Here is a 20,786-nt window from a genome sequence, read left to right on the forward strand (position 1 = left end):
TCGTCCCGGCACAGCCTCCAGCCGGAGGAGCCGCCGGGCCAGGCCGGGCCGGGCCGGGCCGGGCCGGGCCGCCCCCCGCTCCGCCGCTCTCCCCGCTCTCCCCGCTGTCCACCCCATGCAAATGTTCCCGGCAGCAGGAAGTAACCGGGCTGCGAACCTCCCGCGGCCGCGCCCCGCCCGCGCAGCGACAGCCGCGCTCCGGCCCCGCCGCCCGGCGCCCGGGACAGCCGCTCCGCACCCTGCGCTGCCGCTCCGCCGGAGCACCCGGCTAGGTAAGTGCCTTCCCCGGCAGCGGCCGTGCCGGCTTCTCCCGCGGGGGCTGCCCGGCCGCGCGCTCCGCGCCCCCGCCCGCTCCGCCCCGCCCGGCGCGGCGGGACGGGGCGCTGCCCGGGCGGCTCTCCCTCGCTTCTGCCCCGCGAGGAGGTGCCGCTGCCGCCCGAGCTGCCCGGTAGGACTGGATGGGGTCTTAAGGGGAATAACCGCGTTTGGGATAAAATGATCATTCTCAAAAGCATGATTTGTCTCATATCCCTTTGCCTGGTTTCTGCTGGGATGCGGAGGGCTCGGGTGCCTTCTGGCTGTTTCGTGCCGGGGAGCGTGTGAAATTAGCTGGTTTAAGTCCGCAGTCGGCGTTTCGAGCCAAAACGGTAGCCTTGACTGAGGTGAGGTGATGTGATCCCTGGGTATCCCTTCTTACACTGCTTTTTTCTAGGAGCGTGTTTTCTGGTGCGTTCTGCAAGTTAAAGCTTCTTCCTCTTGAGTGTATGTTCAATATACTTGGAATTAAAAGAAAGATGAGAAAACGGTATTGTGATGCTTGGTGCGCGGTGTTCCTTGCAGACTGCTGTTATAGGTACTGCATTCCTGAGGAACAGTCTTTAAGCGTTTTCTCCTTACGGTTTTAGTTTAGGAGCTGATGCTGTACCTTCAGTAAAGCAGTTAAGAGTTTCTGTTGAAATTACATCTTTCAAGGATTTGCAGTGAATGGGTTGGCACAAGCTCATCTTGCTGCCTTGCTCTCCTCTGTTGGCACTAAAGACCAAAGGGATTAACAATTAAAGCTTGTTTAGCCAGATTATATTCCCTCGGATATACATAGGGAGCACAAAGCTGGTTTCATCTGAAACCCCCGGTCAATATCCCATCTCCTGCCTTTCGTTCCCCCCTTTGAAAAAAGAGAAACATTCTGGCCAATCTTAATGTACTTTAGGACATTGTAATACAAATTGAAAATCAAAATTTTTAAGCTTGATCCCATCAAATACCTGTATGACTTTTGCAATTTAGGAGTAGTAATGTTAATTGAAAGTATCTGTGAAGTACAAGTGCCACATAGATAAGTCTGCACTCAACACAGTATTACTATAGAGTTAAAACAAAAAGCAGAAGATATGTGTTGAGAAATTGCAAAGCTATGTTGGGAAAACATAGCTCAGTTTTACCAAAAGGAGAGTCAAATTGTGTTTGTGTGGATTGTTTCCAACCCAACACTGAGGACAGAATAGGTGTTATCTTTTTAATACGTGCTATCAACAGCACTGATAGCATGGATGAGAAAAAAAATCAGTTTTCTCAGAGAAAGTAGCAACAGGCTAGAAATCAGTTAGATACTGTTAATAGGATGTTATGAAACCTTGGAGAAGGATTGAAATTAATGAACTGTGAGATCAAAAGATGTCTCGTTTTGTGGATCTCTTCTGAGATTTAAAGCTTTTTTCTTTCTCTGTTTCAACTTTGTGAGCTGCAGACTAGTTAGGAAAGAATTCTTCACTTAATAACTTAAAAACCTTAGTCATGTGCTGTTGACATAGAACAATCATCTTTGTACAGTAGCTGGCTGGCTTCAAGTTATTCTGCTTTTCTCTGTTTTTTAGTAAATAAAAGGTTTTTCCTACAGAAATATGCAGAAGACATGAGAAGATTTAGGCCTTCCTTTTTAAGCCCCTTGACCAGTGGAGTTGTGCAATGACTCTTTCTGACAAAGCAATCAGTTGTGAAACTTTACAACACAAAGTTAAACCCTGTTGCCTTTAAGTTGTTTAATACTACAGGGTTTAATGTTACCCTTTTCAAGGGAGTTTCCATAAATGTGAAACAATTCCTGGCAGGTATTTATGAATAGATAAGTATTTATGAATGTTTCACAATACTTTTCCCCCCAGTTTGTCTATAAAATTGAAGTGACCTCTCTTCCTATGGCCTTTTTGACTCCTGTAAGCTAAATGGCATCACAGAGCAGCAAGTGTTGAGGGGAACAATTCCTGTGACAGGCAATGAAAACAAGCTCAAGTCTCCTGGCTCAGCTTAGTTCTGTTCTTCAGTGGGGTGTCTCACCAAATCAGAGATGCTACACCTGACCCTTCTTGTGGGGCACATCAGCCCCACAGCAACACTGACCTCTCTGTAGTTATTTGGGAAAGTTTAAGTGCTGCCATATTTAATGCCAGATGTTATTCCATTGCTGTCACAAAAAGGGGATGTTTGCCTACCTCTACTCTGCATGTTATTTTGAATCTTAATAGGAATCTTTGAGATTTTGGGATGAACACATGTGGATCAGGAGACAACTTTTGTTTTTGTCAAAGGGCTAGGTGATCTGGGAAGAGGATGAGATCTTTCCTCCTTTCCATATGTGCATATCCTGAGTAACTGAGTGACAATTTTTTCTTCTGTCCAGGGAGTTCTAAAGCCATTTTTACTCTTAGGGTTCAGGGAGCCCTTTTCAAACTCAGTGAACACTGAAGACAAGTACATGGGGAATAACTAACTTACCTAACTAATTAATGGAGTGAGTGTTAGGTATAACCTAGGATTCCTGGCAATCATGCTGTGATAGCATGGCTGTACACAGATGTGGATGTCTGCTGCCACAGAGATCTCAGAAGGATATGAGCCATCGTGTGCTAATGCAAGGAATGGGAGGAGAATCCATGGGCTGGGAATCCTGAGGGTTGTGTGAGCTTTATATGCAGGGAATGGTACTTCCTTTTGAAGCTATGGAGCTGAGTGTGTAAATAATTATACCTAACCATGTGACTCTCTTAAGCAGCATTTGTTATAATATTGCCTCTGTAGTATTTCTGTCTCTAAGCAAAAAGGCTTCATTCTATAGAAAAACCAGTTACCCAGCTGAGAATTAGGATCTTTTGTCCTGTTGCTCATATTCCTACTTCCTACTTCTCCCTTTTATTTCTCTCCCCTCTTTAATGAGAGTGCAGGAATGCTAGAGATGGTGTAATAAGAAAGGCTTCCAGACTTGCTAAGCCTTACCACAGGAAACTGTAGATAAAAATGTAAAATTGCATTTGTATGAAAACAGTCTTTAATGACGCATGCAGGGTGAAGGAGTCTGCCACCCTGTAAACAGTAGTGGTGCCTTCTCCAAGAAATCAGCCTGTACTAATAAAAGACAAATGCAGTGTAACTGTCCTCAGTGTGACTGTTCCTAGTTTAAACTTCATTGTCCTTCAGGGAAGGATAGAAAGGTCTGTGCTTTCATATTTATTTTGCCTGATTCAGATACATTTCCTGTTGACATTGTCATTAAATGCCGTAATTTCCGAGACTGAATTATTCACATTTGAGTTCAGCATCTTCCCTGAAAAATGTGGGTTCATGGAACAAAACATGAAGGCAGAACTCATCATGTGCTGGAAGCATTTCCTCCAAATATTTATGGGATACTTGTATTTGTTTTGTGCCCTAAAGAACTACTCATAGAGGTAGATAGATTGGTTACTTTTGTCAGGCAAATGTCAGAAGAGAAATGGTATTTTGACCGTAATACTTTGCTGGGGAGAAAAGAAAGGAGGACACTAGGGAAAGGTGAAGGGAATAATGGGTAGATCTCATTTCTCTGGTGGGTTAAAAGGGTGGACTAGTTCTGTCCAGGCCAGCCTTTGGTCTCCCTTAGGTCAGCTTTGCCTATCTTTTTCAAGCTGCTGGCATCTTAAGTATCTACAATTGGTTCCTGTGTTTGTGCAGCGCACTTGTCTTACGTCTTCAGTTCAAAGGACTCCAATGATAAACAGTCTGAACAAAGTGTCCTTCTTCCTCTATGGTCCCTGCTGCATGTGGCAGAAGGCTTCTTCTTCCTGTGGTTGTCATATTGCAGAATTTCTCACTTTAATTTGCAAAGGCCAGCTGTGATAGGAAATAGTGCAATCTTAAACTGGAACACGGGATAGTTCACCAAAGGTGTTGAAGTGTGGGATGCAGCTACTCTTCTGCAATGGCACTTTTTGCAGTTTTCTCTATTTTAGAGGGGTGCCCTAAGTATGGAAATTATAAAATTTTGAAGGGAAAGGACTCCCTCTGGGATATGCTTTTAACTTCTCCTTTGTTGGTTTAAAAAAAGCAGTTTCAGGAAGTTCGTCAAAAAAGGCATAATGTGTTAAGTGGGCTTTCTGATGTGGTATCTACAATCTATTGCTTTTTTTCATGTTTCCTTCATTATTTTGTACAGATAGGTGTATACAAACCTGTTTAATTTTTTTAAATTAAATCTTACTTGGGTTTTACCTTAGGTTTAAACTGAAGCAATATGGTATCGCAGCAATTAGTACAGAAGAATATTTGGCTGCTAAAGTTTTCTCTTTCCATATATGACTGTACTAGGGACTTAGAACAAAATTAATGCCAAAAGTTAAAGATTATGTTTGAGTGAGTTGCTATGTAGTTGTAACACATTTGTAAATCAGTAGGTCTGACCTGTGATTAAGTTCTACTTCATTCAGACAAAAAGAATATTTCCTGGTAGTATCAACTGAGTAGGGAAAGATCTGAACAGTAGCATATCTATTGCATATATTGAAATTGCCTGCTAGAGTGTCCCTTGCCAGAATAATGAAGTTTATATTCATTAGATCCAGTGGACAGAAAATTGTTTTCTCCAGGGCAGCCCCAGCCTCACCATGTGTTCTGATGGATCTTCTAAACCCTTCAGTAAGTACTAAATGCCCTGGGGAGCTGTGATTCAGGTGTGAGTGGACCAGGACTGGACAACCAGTGTTAAGTGACTGCCAGAGCTGGTGTCAGTGTCACTGAGGAAGTGAAAGTTTTTGGTAAACAAACAGGAAGGGGATGGGCAGGAGAAAGAGGAAATCCTATATTGGATGTTCTGTGTTCGACTTGTTCAAAATACACTGTAAGAGTCATTTGAATGTGCCGTTGTGGTGTGGCAGAATGTGCAAATGGCATTCAAAGTACATTTTTGTAACCCCAGGCTTATCATTGCAAAAGATATGCTGAACTGTGCAGAGGCTGGAGGGAAGCATTGCATCCTGTGAGGGGTGTTGGAAAACTTGCCTTTTAAGCAACTCTTTGCTGGGTTGCTGGTGTGGCAATTTGTCCTCCTCTCTCTGTCCAGCTATACTTGCACTGGCTTCAAGAGAGGTTGCAGCAGCTGTCATGGCACCAGTGGAGAAGCACCAAGTCATACTGAGGTGAATTCTAAGCCCATTTATCTTGGGATGTAGATGGCAGGCAGTAGACAGCAGTGCTCCCGCTGTGCCTGACAGGAGAGCTTGCCTCTTCTCAAAATCTCTTGCTAAATTTCCTTGGGAGCAGTTCCCCTCCCTCTGCCATAATGCTTACCAGTGTTTCCAAAAAAGTCCTTGACCCACACGGCTTCAGATGTCTTCATTAGTAATGATGTGCTGTTTGTTTGAGCCTTTTGCTCCGCAATTTCCTGGAAAAATCCATGTTTCAGTCTTTACCCTGCTGTAGGAGTACTCCCTACCATAATTTCCTTGTTTTCTTTTTTCTTCTCCCATCATTCTTTTTTTTTTGCCAACATCATTCTGCTGTTTCTTTCTCTCCAATCTTCAGGACTGTCAGTGTTATAAACTGTTTATTTCATCTCTTGATTTAGACATCTGCAGCAAATTTTCTTTTCCCTTTCTGGAAGAGTAAGCCTTATCAATTTTCATAATCCAATTATCATTTGTAAACTTCTTATCAGGGAATAGTCATTCAGAAATACATACCCCCAGCCTCTGGAAGAGATATGAGTCCGGTGGAGTACCAACCTGGCAGGACTGGCATGGCCTTCAAAGTATTTTAAGGCTGTGCCTTGTTTAAAGGCAACTTCATACTTCTGTAGGTGATCAGCAAGGACTCTTCTGTTTTGAGTACATTTTATGTGTAATGTACATTTATATGTACATTTTATGTAAGTGATCTTTAGAGACAGCTAGCTGCTGTTTGACACATCTGATGTAAAATTGTGACCTCAAACTGACTTAAAACAGGTTTCTGTCTTGAAAATGGTCAGTGTGGATTGTCCCCTGCCGCTTTGTCTGCCCTTCTTGGGATGCTGCTTTGACCTTCTCTGGTCAAGTTTCTTTTCTGTTGCATGCAGGTTTTTGTGTGCTGTGTTATGGTGCATGGAAAAAGTTTTTGAGCCAGCAGTGACCCTCCTTGTAAACACTTCTGGTTCAGGGAAGCAGAGCATGGATTTATCAGCATGTGTGCTGGCCTGCAGAGAAAAAATCAAGTCTTGGTATTGTGGGGATGTGGTGCTGAGACAATAGCTCTTGCTCCAGGATTGATGTTCTGTGCTCATTGGTGTTGGTGTGCCCCATACACTGACCCCTCAGAAAGTGAAACTGAAGAAATTCAGCTTTGAGAAGGCAGTGCAAGTTTAGAAGAACATAGTTCAATGGAGCTGGCACCAGCAGAAAAGAGTTTTGGTAGACTGAGCAAGTGGGAGAAAGGTGCTTCAGGTGAAATGCTTCTGCTCTTAATGGAGCATTTAAGCAAGGCTACAAGTGTCAAAAATGCATCTGAGTAGCTTATTCAAATTATATGTATTGGACTAGGTTTGGATGAGTCAAAAGTCCTTTTCCCTACTCCTGCAATAAAAGCGCGTGGCTTGTATGGTATGACACAGGAAAGTAATTTCTCCTGTTTCTCCAAACAGAATACATATGTTTGTTACATGTTCTGTATCTTGTCATACTGATTGAGAGTATATGCTTTCCTAGGGACTAAATTGTCTCTACCCAATTAGTTATTATCCTTTGCATTCTTATTTGATTGTTTTTTCTCTTTTTGTCTTTTTGGTTCTGCAGTCTTCCTGCTTAATTTGTTTCTCAGTATCAACCCCAATTCTGATTTCTTAAGGATTTTGGCCTCCTCTCCTACAGCTTTTCTCATATGGTTTGTGTTGTCCTGAGGTCTTCCCATGCGTGGCCAAACAATGAAGAAGTCTTACCAGTTGTTAAAGCATCTTCTTTGCACAACACTTAATACTGTGGAATTAAAATGCAAGCTGTGGACTCATTACTGTTCTTCTGAAACAAACTTGGATAACCATTGTGAACACTGATTTGGTTTTAGTTCTTGCTTTGAAAGATAGCTGTATGGGCTGGGAGTGCTGAAGTCACATTCAAACACTGCGGCTTGTGCACAATCTAAGGCAGTTTTTCAAAGTGTAGCATAATCACATGTCCTGCCTGTGAGCTGTATACTTTTGAATTATGTGGAGTTACAAAGGTTATAAGCTTTAATGAGCAGCCAGTAACAGTGCTATGAAATTCTTGCAATCTGCAGTATGAATGTGAAAATAATCATTGTCATGGTCCTCCAGTTGACCGTGAGTCTAAATCTGCTAGAACTATTGTGAGTGCTGGCCTATTTTTTTAAGGTCTGTGTACTGCCTTTTGTGCAGAAAGTCCTGGTGTGAGTCTCCTGAAGTCTGTCCAGCTCCTGCAAGCTGTGTGCTGTCACTTGCAGAATCAGAGCCTGGTTCAGTGAAACTTGCTATGGTTGTAACTGCTAGGTCTTCATCTGCTATCAACTGACCATTAAGCAGGACTTGAAACAACAGAAAATACTAAATGCTGCGCAAGCCAGTAGTGGCATTTTGTGAATACAAAAATGTTTGTTGTTTTTAGAGTGAGAAAACAAGAAATTTCAAGGTAAAGTTAAAATAGTAGCAGAGGTCAAATTATTAGTTTTTGAAAATGAAATAAATTAACATATTGAGCAAATTCAACATGCATCTTGTCCCCAAGTCAGATCTTCTGTTTAGTACAGAATAATTTCTCTCAAATAGAAAAGAACTTTAATCAAGTTAATACACTTGCATAGCTGCTGTCCTGGTAATATGGGAAACTGTTCATTCTTGCCCTTGAGAAAGATCATCTGCAAAGACATACTTGTGTTTAAAATTGGAGCACTCCAGTTCTTCCTTAGAACCTTTGAAGCAGGAACAGTCAAGTGAACTGTCATACCAGGTACTTACAGTGTTTCCTCCAAAGAGACCTTTCCAAATTCTCACTCTCGCTCCTTCATGAAAATAGAAAGCATATAAAATGTTTCTAAATTTGGTTAACTTTAGAGAAACTTCTTATTCATGCTCATGTGTGTAATAAATATGTGTAATAAGTGTGAAAAATATGCTTAGAAACTTGGGTGTGAATTCTTATTGATGTTCATTCAGTGGCATATGTCCTTCAGTGAGGCATTTCCTTTTAGACTCTTACTGCCACCCCAGCTTGCACATGTAGTTTCACAAGACTTCAGTTAGAGTGTGCTTCCCTCTTTACATGACAAGTTTTCAGACCCAAATTGGTGAAATTTTGCAGTCCCTCAGTATATGTTTGGTAGACTTAAGAGAAGTGTACTTGTATCTATTTAAAAAAAAAAACCTCTGATTTCAAGGACTTCATCTAGAAACCTCCCCAAATTGCTAGTCATAGAGCTCTTTTAATTCTGTTTATCACGTTTGCAGCAAACTGTTAGTTCAGATGATAGCCTTTGGTGCTACACCACCTGTGACAAATTGCAGCAGTTGTTTGAAGCTGTTTACTAAGCTGGGCCAGAAACCAACTGGTACATTCCTGGTCTATATTCATGCCCTTGAAGGAATATAATAGCACAGAGTTTAAAGTCAAGTAAAAGAATTGAGTTACAAATAGGATTCTGTGAAATGCCAGAACCTGGAGGATGTTCTTACGCCCTTGAAGTTCAGGGAGATTCTGCTACTTAACATCAGTGAGAACAAGACAAGGTGGTTTCTCCTGTGGATATTTTAGCAGTTAGTGCTGAATGCTGGTCTAGTATCCCTTCAAAGATTAAACAGCAAAAAATTTCATTTCTGCCATGTAATTTATTGGCACCAGATTTGATGCTGGTTTTTTTTTTTCCTGAGAACTCTTGCAGTTTCCTCTTGCAACTTGAGCAAACTTGTCCAATGTTTGCAAACTTTCAGGAGGAACTGTACTTTGAGTGTTAGCTCACGTCAGCTTGAATGATTTAACCCCAAATTTTTCTCTAAGCATAGAATTCATTCTTGAATCCATATTCCATACCCCAGTACAATGTCCTCTGTTTCAGGAGAGTTCTGTGTTTATCTAGTGCTGTACAGCTAATGAAACACAATACAGTCTGCAGGAAGAGTAACTTTTTTTTTTACAATTTAAATATATGCTGGTGTTTGAAGATAGTGAAAAAAAATCTGCTTCTCTTTTGTGAATGTCAGTGCTTTAGACATGCTCAAGACATAATATGATGCTATTATACCAAGAATGCTATGTTTTAGTTGCAAGCTTAGTCATGAATACAAAGCAGCATTCAAGCACGGAGGTGACTGACGGCAGATAAAGAAGCCTTCCTACCAATGAAGCAGAATTGCAAATTCAGCATGGGGCAAAGTAACATGAGTTGCACAATGGCAAGGGTGTTACAGTTAGGATCCATTGACACAGAAGTCATTCTGCCCTGATTCAGCCATAACTGTCATAATCCATGTTGAAAGTGGATTGTAGAATGAATGAAACCAGGTAAGGTTTACAAAAATTTATTTATACCCTGGGAATATAGTTACCTGAATCTGAAAGAACAAAACTTAATATGCACTTCTGTTCTGTTCCCCATTTCTCTTTTATTAAACACACTGAAAACAGAAGATAAACCCCAAGGAGAAGTGGCATACTTTCTATGAGATCACCCTCAAAACCTTCATCAGGGCTTGCTGGCTGTGAATTTGCTGTCCTCCAGCATGTTTATATTGATGTGATGGGGGACTTGGACAGGCTGGATTGATGGCTTGAGGTCAGTTGCACGAGGTTCAACAAGACCAAGTAGTGGGTGCTGCCCTCGGGTCACAACAACCCCACACAGCGCTACAGGCTGGGGCAGAGTGGCTGGAAAGTGGCTTGGCAGAAAGGGACCTGGGGGTGCTGGTCAGCAGCCAGCTGAGCATGAGCCAGCCAGGTGGCCAAGAAGGTCAATGGCATCCTGGGCTGGATCAGCAATGCTGTGGCCCGCAGGAGCAGGACAGGGATTGACCCCTGCACTCAGCGCCGGTGGGGCCACACCTCAAATCCTGTGTTCAGTTTTAGGCCCATCTTTACAAGAAGGACATTGAGGTTCTGGAACGAGTCCAGAGAAGGGCAGTGGAGCTGGTGAAGGGTCTGGAGCACAAAGTCGTGTGAGGAGTGGCTGAGGCTGTTTAGCCTGGAGAAAAGGAGTCTCAGAGGAGACCTTATCACTCTCTGCAATGCCCTGAAGGGAGGTTGTGTGCCGGTAGGCTTTGATCTCTTCTTCCAAGCAGCAAGTGACAGGACAAGAGGAAATTGCTTCAAGTTGTGCCAGGGGAGATTTAGATTGGGTATAAGAAAAAATTTCTTAACTGACAGTGTGGCCAGGTGTTAGGACAGGCTGCCCAGGGCTGTGGTAGGATCTCCATCCTGAAAGCATTCAAATTACCTCTCTAAATGGGGCAGCTGGGGCCGTGGTTTGGATGTGATGATCTTAGAGGCCTTTTCCTACCTTAACAAGTCTATGATTTTATGTTGTGGTGATTTCATGATGTTCATGATCTTTGCATTCTATTTACAATACAGCAATGGGTTTGAATTACAGGGACACTTCAAAGCAAGCGATCACATCTGCAAAATAGTCTTTATTGCCAGTAAGATATTAACTACTTGAAGGCCACCTTCATAAATAACTATCCTCTCCCCTTAGTCATAGTAGCTATTAATAATTTGCTTCAACAAGAGTCCCATCAATCCATTTGTCCAGGCATGTGGAGGTTGAGCATTAGGGGCTGCCTTGCTTGAAGGAGACGAAGGTTTCAAGTATCAGCTGCTACCTGCAAATATACCTTCCTTTGCACCTTCTGGAGAGGGCAGAGTAACAAATTCCAACTGCAGAGCTCATCAGGGTGCAGCCTGGTGGTGATTCCCCAAACTCATTGTAAGTTAGCAAGTTGCTCACTTTGTCCCTTGTTGTTTTCTGAGGCTCAGAAAACAAGGGAGAAGCTCTCATTTTTCTTCCACGTGTCACGTTGTAAATGCAGGCATGGGGCACTGCACAGTGATATGCAGATGATTTGTGTGGCCTTGCCTTTGCTTTCCAGTACATCAAACTGTGTCTTGAAATCACCACCTGAGAAAAGCCACTGTGGACATGAACCAGGCCTTTGGGACTCACAGAGAAGCTCTGGTTGCACATCTCTCAACTACACCTTGTTTTAAGAGGCAAAATGTTTGTGTGTGAAGGAGAAGGGGAGGATAAATAGCTGGATAAAGAAGAATAGTTGGGAGTAAAGAGGAATAGTTCCCACATATGTGTTCTCCAGAGGAACTGTTTGAAGCTTGTCCTATCCTTCCATCATGTGACTTATTAGGAGGATGAAGACCTTGGGGCTACTCCTGGACCTCACTCCACCACCTTTTTTTTATGGGTAGTTTCTCATTTTCCTATACCACAGTTATTGCTCTAATCATTAGAAAGGAGTGGAGAAGGATCCTTATCCTAGTGGCAGGCATAGAAATACATAGCAGCATACATACATAAAATGCAGGGCAAAGATAGACTACTGAAAGTTTAGCACACTGCCATTATTGGCCAAAATCATCAATTTAAAGCTGAAAAAATCTGTGTGTGAGTCATAGATACACTCAACTTGGAAAGTAGATGTCAACCTTGGGGTTTGCTAGCTGGATTGGGACACTTCCTAATAGTTAGGAAGAATGTTGATCCTTTTCAGTGTAGTGGTTTGGCCAAATTTTCATTTGGAAATGGAGATTTGGTTAAGTGAAGCTGCTGTTTGTCATTACTGAGTGTTTTTACCAGTCAAGAAAATGACATTTTTACTTATAGCTTGCATTACACTTTAAAGTCTTTAAAGTATTTTGGGAACCTTTGCTTTAAGTTGGTTAATGTGTTGGCACAGCTTTTCTGTTCCATGTCATATGATCCTTTTGAAGAATTTGATAGAAGTATTTATTCTGTTATGTCAAATTAAGATGTTATTCGACCTTTCCCTCTATCTTCAGAAGATGTAGTACAGTGGAAAAAAGTTGAGGAAATGGAAGATGTGGTTGCCTGAGGCCTGGCAAAGTGAATTAATTCATTGTTGATATTGATTCAAAATTCTGGAGGATGCAGTTGAGGCAGATGATTGTAATAAAATGAAGCAAGTATTATAAGGTCAGAAAACACATGTTATTTTAATGTAAGACTTGGTTTAAAATTAGTGCCAAAAATACTGACTAAATGAATCTGGAATATTTTCATAATATATAAAGTCTATTATGCAATGTTAGCAAAATTACAATATTCTGTGGATTAACTTTCTTATGTTTTGGTAATTTTTTTTCTTCAAGTCAATAAACTAGGATCAGTAGTTTGTACAAGTTCTGCTTCATTTCAATGTGATGTTTTGTTTCAGGATTTTATTTTCATCCTTCTGAAAGCATTATAACATCATTATACCACCACAGTGACATTATTTTCAGTGTTTCTTGCTGATTTTTATTTACTTTAATGTGTTGGTTTTTTGTTTTTTAACAACTGCCAAAATTCCTTCATGAAACTAAGACTTTAACTAATCTAGACAAAACTGCAGTGAATTTACAGATAAATGGAAGGGGTTTTTTTCTTGCCCAAAGCTTCCCACCCCTGTTAGAGCTACTTTTCATGTCATCAGCTATGATGATATTTATTTTATGTGTCATTTATGAGCTCCAGCAAAGACTGTGTATTTTAGCCAAGCACTGAATAAAGTTACCCTCTCCCTGGACACTTAAAGGCAAGACAGGTAAATGCTGGAAGGTGAAATTTGAATATAGGAAAATGTTTACTTTGATAGAACTACTTTTACCAGAGCACTCCTTCCTATTGGAAGTTTGGGATGTGATAACTGAAGTCACTTATTTGCCATTTAGTACAGCAGTGTGTTCGTTCATGTTGGTTAATGTGTCACTAAAAAGCCTATCTAGTAAGAAAAAAAACATTTAAATGGGGAGTATAGGGAAAAAAAGATTGATATGATGACATGATGTGATTGATATGATGATATGATATGATGTGATATGATGTGATATGATATGATGTTGCTGCTCAGAACAGGTCTGCCTTTTCCAGAAACACATCAATACAGCATCAGCATGGCAGCTCCAGATATTTTATCTCACCAAAAGTTCTCAGTTCTTATGTCAGCTGTTGGGGGATTTTTGCTGTATGACTCCTCCTGCTTTGTGAAGACAGACTTAGAGGTAGGGGTTGTTCAGCTTGGAGGAGAAGGCTCCAGGGAGCAGCTTTCCAGTACCTACACGGGGACAACAAGAAAGCTGGAGAGGGATTTTTTATAAGGGCATGGAGTGACTGGACATGGGGGAATGGCTTTAAACTGACAGAGAGCCGGTTTAGATTAGATATTAGGAATAAATTCTATGCTGTGAGGGCAGTGAGTCCCTGGCACAGCTATCCCAGAGAAGCTGTGGTTGCCCCATCCCTGGAAAAGTTCAAGGCCAGGTTCGATGGGGCTCTGAGTAACTTGGTGTAGTGGAGGGTGTCCTTGCTCACAGCAGAGAACTTAGAACTAGATGATCTTGCAGGTTCCTTCCAACCCAAACCATTTTATTGATTCTAATCCACAGTCCACTTCTAATATAGTTGTATGGCAGCACACCTTTTGGCCCTATTGTAACTTGAATTTCCATTTTAAGGAAGTGGACTTGAGGTATGAATATTGTAAAGTCCTTGTCCCTCATTTCAATAGGAAGGCAAATGTGGGAAAGAAAAACAGGACACCAAACAATAGAGGAATGGGTGGTGAGAATTTCATTGAGAACAGCAGTCAGCTTGGTAGAGGATTCAGGGAAGGTGTCTGCCCACCCAGACTGGTTTAGTTGGTTTAATTTGTGCCTTTATATTGGGAATCAGGTCTTGGAAAAGAAGAGACAGAAATACTGGTACAGGGCTCAAAATTGAGCATTGCAGAGGAAGTAGAAATGTGATAGATATATGAGTGTGGTAGGAATGCAAATGTTTGGGAGCATGAAAGTGATAGGGTGATGCTTTCTGTACATGATGTGGAAAGCATAAAAATAATCTGAGCTAGCATGGACAAAGTAGAATTTGTCTTGGTCTCAATTGCTAAGGAAGGAATTGTGAAAGAAGTGTAACAAGGGGAAGTGCAGCAGACAAGAACCACTACCAGTCTCTTAGCAGGACCACTTTCTGTTTCCTGGTGTTACATTAGCATTACATTGAGACTTTAAAAATTTGCAATGAAAAAATATTAGGTCCCTTGTGATATTAAGAGGGCATTAGAAACAGACAGGTGGCTGAGAACATTGTGCATGATGAATAGCCTGGGGAAATAATGGGGAGAAATTTGATATCAGGGTGTAAAATAATGCCACAGGAGATAGGAAAGTCTGCTGTGACAATAGTTTGTTGTTATGAAAAGTGATACAAACCTGGATGTCTTATTGGATGGCCATATGATTATGAAAGGCCAATGTGATGAAAGTGTGAAAATCATAAATTAATTTCTGGGATTTATTGAGTGATGTATTGCAGTTCATGGAAGAAATAGTAATATTATTTGCTTCAAGGCATTGCTGAAAATTATCTTGAAACATCTGGGCAGCTCCAACCTCCTGTACTTAAAGAGGGATGGGTTCAAAGTGAAACAGATGTGGAGAAGGGTTGCTAGGATAACAAATGGAAGTGGAAAAAACTGAGAGGGTTTGGGCTTTAAAGTGTAGAAGACAGGCTGAAAAAGATGTGACTTCTTCCTAATCTCCCAAGAGGATGAAGGGCTTAATGCCATTATTGTCTCCAAAACATTTTTAAGACTGGGACTTACGTGACAGCTTCTAAGCCAAGCAGAGTGAGGTTCTGAAAAATTTCAGCAATAATATTTTGTTCTTCCCCACCATCACCCATTAATCTCTCTAAAAATGGAGCATGGTAAACTTCTGAGCTTGTGCCATGTGATTGTGCTGCCTAGAACAGATCTGCCTTTCCCATTTTGTAGTCCTTTGCTCTAATCATGGTTGATAAATTAGATAGCAATGTTGTCTTGCTGTGACAGACATACACTCTTGGAAAATTTGAGGGATTGAATTAAGTGAGACCAGGTATGAGGAAATTTTAAAGTAACATGCTTGCTGCATACTTTTTCACCACAGTAATGTTGGTTACACAGGGGATTAATTTGTTTCTCTTCTTGACCTGTTCATATAGATATTTATGTCAAAATATTATTTTAACTTTGTCTCACCTTTTCCAGAAAGAAGATTGAAGCAGTTAAAAGAATTCCCCCATTATTTTTTCATTTTCTTTTAAATGCTGGCAGCTGGACTATGGCTTCTCACAACTGAGGAGCAGTGGGAGTCTACAGAGGGCAAGTCTGTCATAGCCAAGCACTGAGTAGATTCAGGTTATCTATGCTCCTTTCCATAAGCATTGCAGGGAGCACATGGAGATTTGTGCCCTTCTGTGTATGCCCATGGATATCATATAATGGATGAATTCCATTTGGGAGACACAGACATGGGGTGATCCAGACCTACAGAAATAAGCTAAATTCGACAAAATGTTAAAATACTTTCAACAAGGATTGACTGAGACAAACATTTTAGCAGAAAGGCAATGGAGGAAGAAACTGCTTAAGTTCCCTAGTTAGCTGCCAGTGCAAAAACAAGATTTAGGAAGTGAAACAAGCTCAAAATGAAAGCTGACCCCCAGATTTCTGCATTTGCATGAGTCCAATTTGATGACAGTTATCAGACAGTCAGGACTTACAGTAAAATTGAAATGTGTATCTATAGATAATATTATATATTATTAAATTAATATATAGCTATAGATATATGTGTTGAATTGCAGGTATAAGAGTAAGACTGAACAAGCTTAAATCTAACAATTTCTGAGACTGGTGAGGGACAGAAAACAAGTTCTATTCAGTTGCCCTCCAGTTGATGTTTTCACATTGCTCCCAACCACAGATAATTTATTTTTGTCGCTCTTATTCTCGCTGTGGTCTAGTGGCAAACCTTCACTTGCCCAAATATGTGTAGACCAGTACTGATAAGCCATTGCTGAGCTTTGCCACCTCTAGTTAAACTCCTGCTCTGTATTCCTTGGCAGTTGCTTTGCCATGTAACGCTGGGTCAGAAATGAACCCAAGTTTCCCAGAAACAGTCCTCATAGTCCCAATAACAGAGATAAAGGAGATCCTTGCAACACTTGGGTAGCACAGATGCTGTGGAATCAAATCAACATAAAGTGAAAGTAAGCACTGAAGATTAAGGTAAATGAAGTTCTTACATTTAAGATTTTTTAAGTTATTTTTTATAGAATTATAACTTTGAGCAGTTGATTGAAGTGACGTAGGATGTTGGATGAGCTTCTGAGAGAGCAGGTGTTTGTGTCTTTGAGCAGAGCAGGCTTATGATCCTTCCTCCCCAGCAGTTTTAATCTAAGTTGATCACTCTGAATTTTGAGACACTTCTGCCTTGCCCTTGAGGGAAATGCACAGGAGTTCAGGAGATCTGATGAAGGCATCACTGTGTTACCCTGACTATAACTTGTGAAGTAGCAGCAAATCAGCTGGCATTCAAGGCCAGAATGAAACATCTAAAACAGAAGAGGACAATGATATTGTTTTCAAATTTTGGAAGATGTATTAAAAATAAAACTATTTACTCCTCTGCTCTCTAATCCCCCTTTAAAGCTCCAGATGTGAAACCAGTTGGGATTTTATATATAGATGTAAACAGTTGCTTCCTGTTCTTTAATTCAGAAGTTTAAATATAAAGCAATATTCAAGACTCGGAGTAAGTTGGGGGCTTTAATTTTTTTCCCTTATTCTTAGGCATGAAAAATTTGTCATTTAAAGGAAGAGTTTACTCTTTGCATTCAATTGAATACAAATTTATTTTATTTATGTTCCTGTTAAAATGCATATGTATATATCTGTTAAAACCCTAAGCCGCATAGTTGTTTTGATATGTGATTACTGACCTTTTCAACAACATATATTTATTGGATAAAATACATACTTTGATAAAATAGAGCGTGTATGCTCATTGTTGTAGTTCTAATTATTTTAAAAGTTAATTTATTATTGGAAGAGCTGAAGTTTAATCTATGAAGATTTGAGAATCATTTCCATGAAGACATGACTCTGATCAAGAAAAGACCAGACATGTCAAGTGGGTTTTTTAGGAAATAACTTGTAATATGCGCCATATATGTTGTATGTAAAAAATCACAAGGAAGAGAATGGTTATGAACACAAAATGAAAAATGATATCAACTTTGTAGATGATACAAAGGGTAATCACTGGGATGAAATGAAACCCCAAATGCTGCTGATGGGGGATGGACAGGTGACGGTCACGTGAAACTTGGCTGCTTGCAGTAGGAAGTATTGTGTCTTTAGACACATTACTTTGCTGGAAGTGTAGAAAAAGGCAGATAAAAGAATTCTGTTTGGGGACAGACAGCAGCTATTAACCCTGGAAGAATGCTGCATTAGTTTCTGACTTCCACTCCTCCCAAACCATTTTGGAATGAAGACCCAAGTGCTGTAGACCCAAGATGAGATAGGAGATTCAGAGAGAAAATTCAAGGCAAGTGTAGACATCAAAAACAGTGTCTTGGAGAAACCTGCTGCAGAGGCTCTGTGTGATAGCTGTTATGGATACTCCTGTGGCTTTTTGAAGGGTGCCTGAACCTAGATTCCTGTCACCTTGCTGCAGCTGTTAACCTAAGTATTTGTGTTTACTTTTTAGCCATAAATTACAGTATGGTCTTTGTTAAAAGAGAAGCTGTTACTTTTTTAGATATCTATTTATGAAGATTAGCAGCTATGTAAAATAGAATTTCTTTTAATTCAGTGTTAATCTTTCATGTCTAGAGGTGTAGACAGGACAATAAATGCAAAGCATTAATAGGAAGTAGTGTCTCCTGTATTGCAGAACTGTTGGAATAGGAAACATCTGAGTCGGGACTGGCAGCATTTTCTCAGATGTAGAAATTATTTTTATCTCTGATAAAGAATAATGGAGTTTGGTTTGTAATGATGCTGGGCTCTCTGTATTGCTCTTTGCTTACTGTTTTCTCTTTTTATCTGCACAAAACACTTCCTTGTGACACAGCTACAGAGCACAAGGCAAATAAACATTTATGGCAAGTAAAATGTTTTATTTATTTATACACTTCTCCCTGCACTGCTGTTTTAGTTAGGTCAGGATGCCACTCCTGAAGCAGTTGCCCACATGCTCAGCTGTAATCTGTGTTCTGGAGCAGAACTGAAGTGCAAGAATGGGGCTGCTTTGGGAGAATGCAGTGTGGGGCTCAGCTTTAGGTAAATCCTTGTTGTCAGCTGGCTCCTCCTAGATGTTCAATCCTTGGGGCTGTACTGGAGTGAAAGGGGCAATAACCTTGAACCAGCTGTGGGCTTCAGCACCCACTGTTGGCACTTTTTGCTCATGTAGAACCAGCTGAGTCCTGTGGGGACTGTGGACTTTCACCTCTATGAGGAAAAGAACCCAGAAAAACCTTCTGGGTTCATGATGAGGCTTGGGATCTTCTCTTTGTTTGAAGCCATCACAAAGGTCATCTCACAAAGTGATTTGTGTGATTTCACATGACATCAAGTAAACTTCTCTGTGATTTCAAAGCACCTCTACATAGTTATTACTGGTCAGTTCTTACTGTCATGAACAAATGCCAGCCTTGAGCTTAACACAGCCTCACAGCAGAGAGCTGACAGCTGTTCATGTGCTTTCAGCTGCAGAAAAAAATCTGAGTAAAAATGCTTTTCTCTGAGTTTACACTGACACTGGGCATTCTGCAGTCTGTAAAGACATGCTCAGCTTTCTTACAGGAATAGGGAAAGGGATTTTTGGCTGACAACTTAGATCAAATTACTTCATGCCCTCCACTTCAGCTGTTTGTTCTGTACAAGCAGAACTATTCAAGAGCAGAAAGGTTAGCACTTAAGTGGATAAATACCTGATCTTGCAGATACAGCAGGTAATTAAACACTGGCCTTCCTGATGTCTAGGGTGAGTTTGCAAACACCAGTCTGCCTGTGGGTGTACAGAAATTTCCTATGAACCATGAATGACAGAACAAGAGTCGTCTACATACCCACAGTTATAAATAAATAAAATAAATTTTAAAATCCTTCTCAGTATTGCAAAACAACTAGTATGCAACCCACATGTAGCTGAGCATCACAAAAATGAAAGCATTAAAATTAAGCAGTTAAGATGTTTGCTTCTAAGGGAAGCTCCTGCATGAAGATGTGCTCCAGTGCTTTCAAATAAGTGTGGGTACACTGAAATGTTGACAGTCAAGAAGAGGAAACTTTTATTCTCTGCCTGGTCAGTGCCTGTTGATTTTCTGTAGGATTCCTTTTATTTTCTTGTCTTCCAGAGAAGCCAAGAAGGGGAGCAATAGGTTTTAATGCTGCTTTAAACCAGGATCACAGATCACTGATGAATCTCATAGACATCCAAGACGTGTTGGCAATAGGTGACAGATAATTTGCAGAAATGGTAGGAGAGGGAGTATCCCTCTGTCATGTTTAGAAGAAAGCACTCTGACTGTGGATAGGACAGTGCATTGTGTCATTATGTAGTGCTTCCTCAATGGCAGGATGGGACATTAAATGAAGGTGATGTTGGAAGTTGAGACTTGCCACGTGAGACTGCTTGTTGCCTTGGTTTATTTTTGTAATCAGTTAGGATTGTGATTATCATAGATATTGTTACAAAAGTATGAGTCCTAACATGATCCCAGTCCAGTCTGGTTAATTTTTGCAGCTGCAAGGCACCGTCCCATTGGTACAGTTGTGTCTGCCAATGGACACTTCTGCTACTGCTTTACCTGTTCACTACCATGAACCTTTTCTATCCTAGAAATGAAGGTGGAAGTGGGATGAGAGTCTTACAATCTGCTTTAGCTTCTCCAGCTGTGTTTGTTTACTTGAGCCTATATTTGCACTGAGCTCTTGTTTTAGGTTTTGCATTGTTCTTCAAAGAGCTGGCTTTAAACATTAATTAGGGCAGGGGGGAGTGAGACTGTGTGCCTTCAAGGGAAAATGTGACTGTGAACCTAGCATTAGAGCACTGACCTGAAAGGAGGGAGAGAGGAGGGAAGAAAAGGGTTGAAAAGCATTCATAGTGGATTCTTTGAAGAGTAAGTATAATTACTCTCCTTGGAGGGAGGATTGTAGAGATAATGTTGTATATATATATTTGCTGCAGTACTATGTAATTGTATCACGGGATTAGCAGTCAGGTTCCAGTCATGCAGATGCCAACAGCTGTATCTCATCTGATTTACCATGGATGCACATCCTGAGAGAAGAATTAGCCTTCTAAATGATACTGAAGAAGAAATCCTTGTGTGGTGATTTGCCATCGCTGGCACACACATCAGCTGTTTTAGGCTGCTGTAACGTGCCTGTGTTAACAAGGAGATGCATTGCTGAAGGTCACAGTAGCAGTGTGTCTGCC

General features: G+C 40.8%; 1 protein-coding gene across 2 annotated transcripts in view; it reads left to right on the forward strand.

Annotated features, from left to right (window-relative positions):
- The first annotated feature begins 206 nt into the window (after positions 1-206).
- The window catches only part of LYN (LYN proto-oncogene, Src family tyrosine kinase), a 49,581-nt gene continuing 29,001 nt past the window's right edge, over positions 207-20,786 (forward strand). Inside the window, exon 1 of one of the 2 annotated variants that reach the window (XM_030970028.1) lies at positions 207-272. The gene's annotated coding sequence lies outside the window, so the exon portion shown is untranslated. Of the gene's footprint in view, positions 273-415; positions 449-20,786 lie in introns of those variants that run through there. The other variant, XM_030970034.1, reaches the window with a different exon arrangement.

Source organism: Camarhynchus parvulus, chromosome 2, assembly GCF_901933205.1.
Source record: "Camarhynchus parvulus chromosome 2, STF_HiC, whole genome shotgun sequence".
NCBI lineage: Eukaryota > Metazoa > Chordata > Aves > Passeriformes > Thraupidae > Camarhynchus > Camarhynchus parvulus.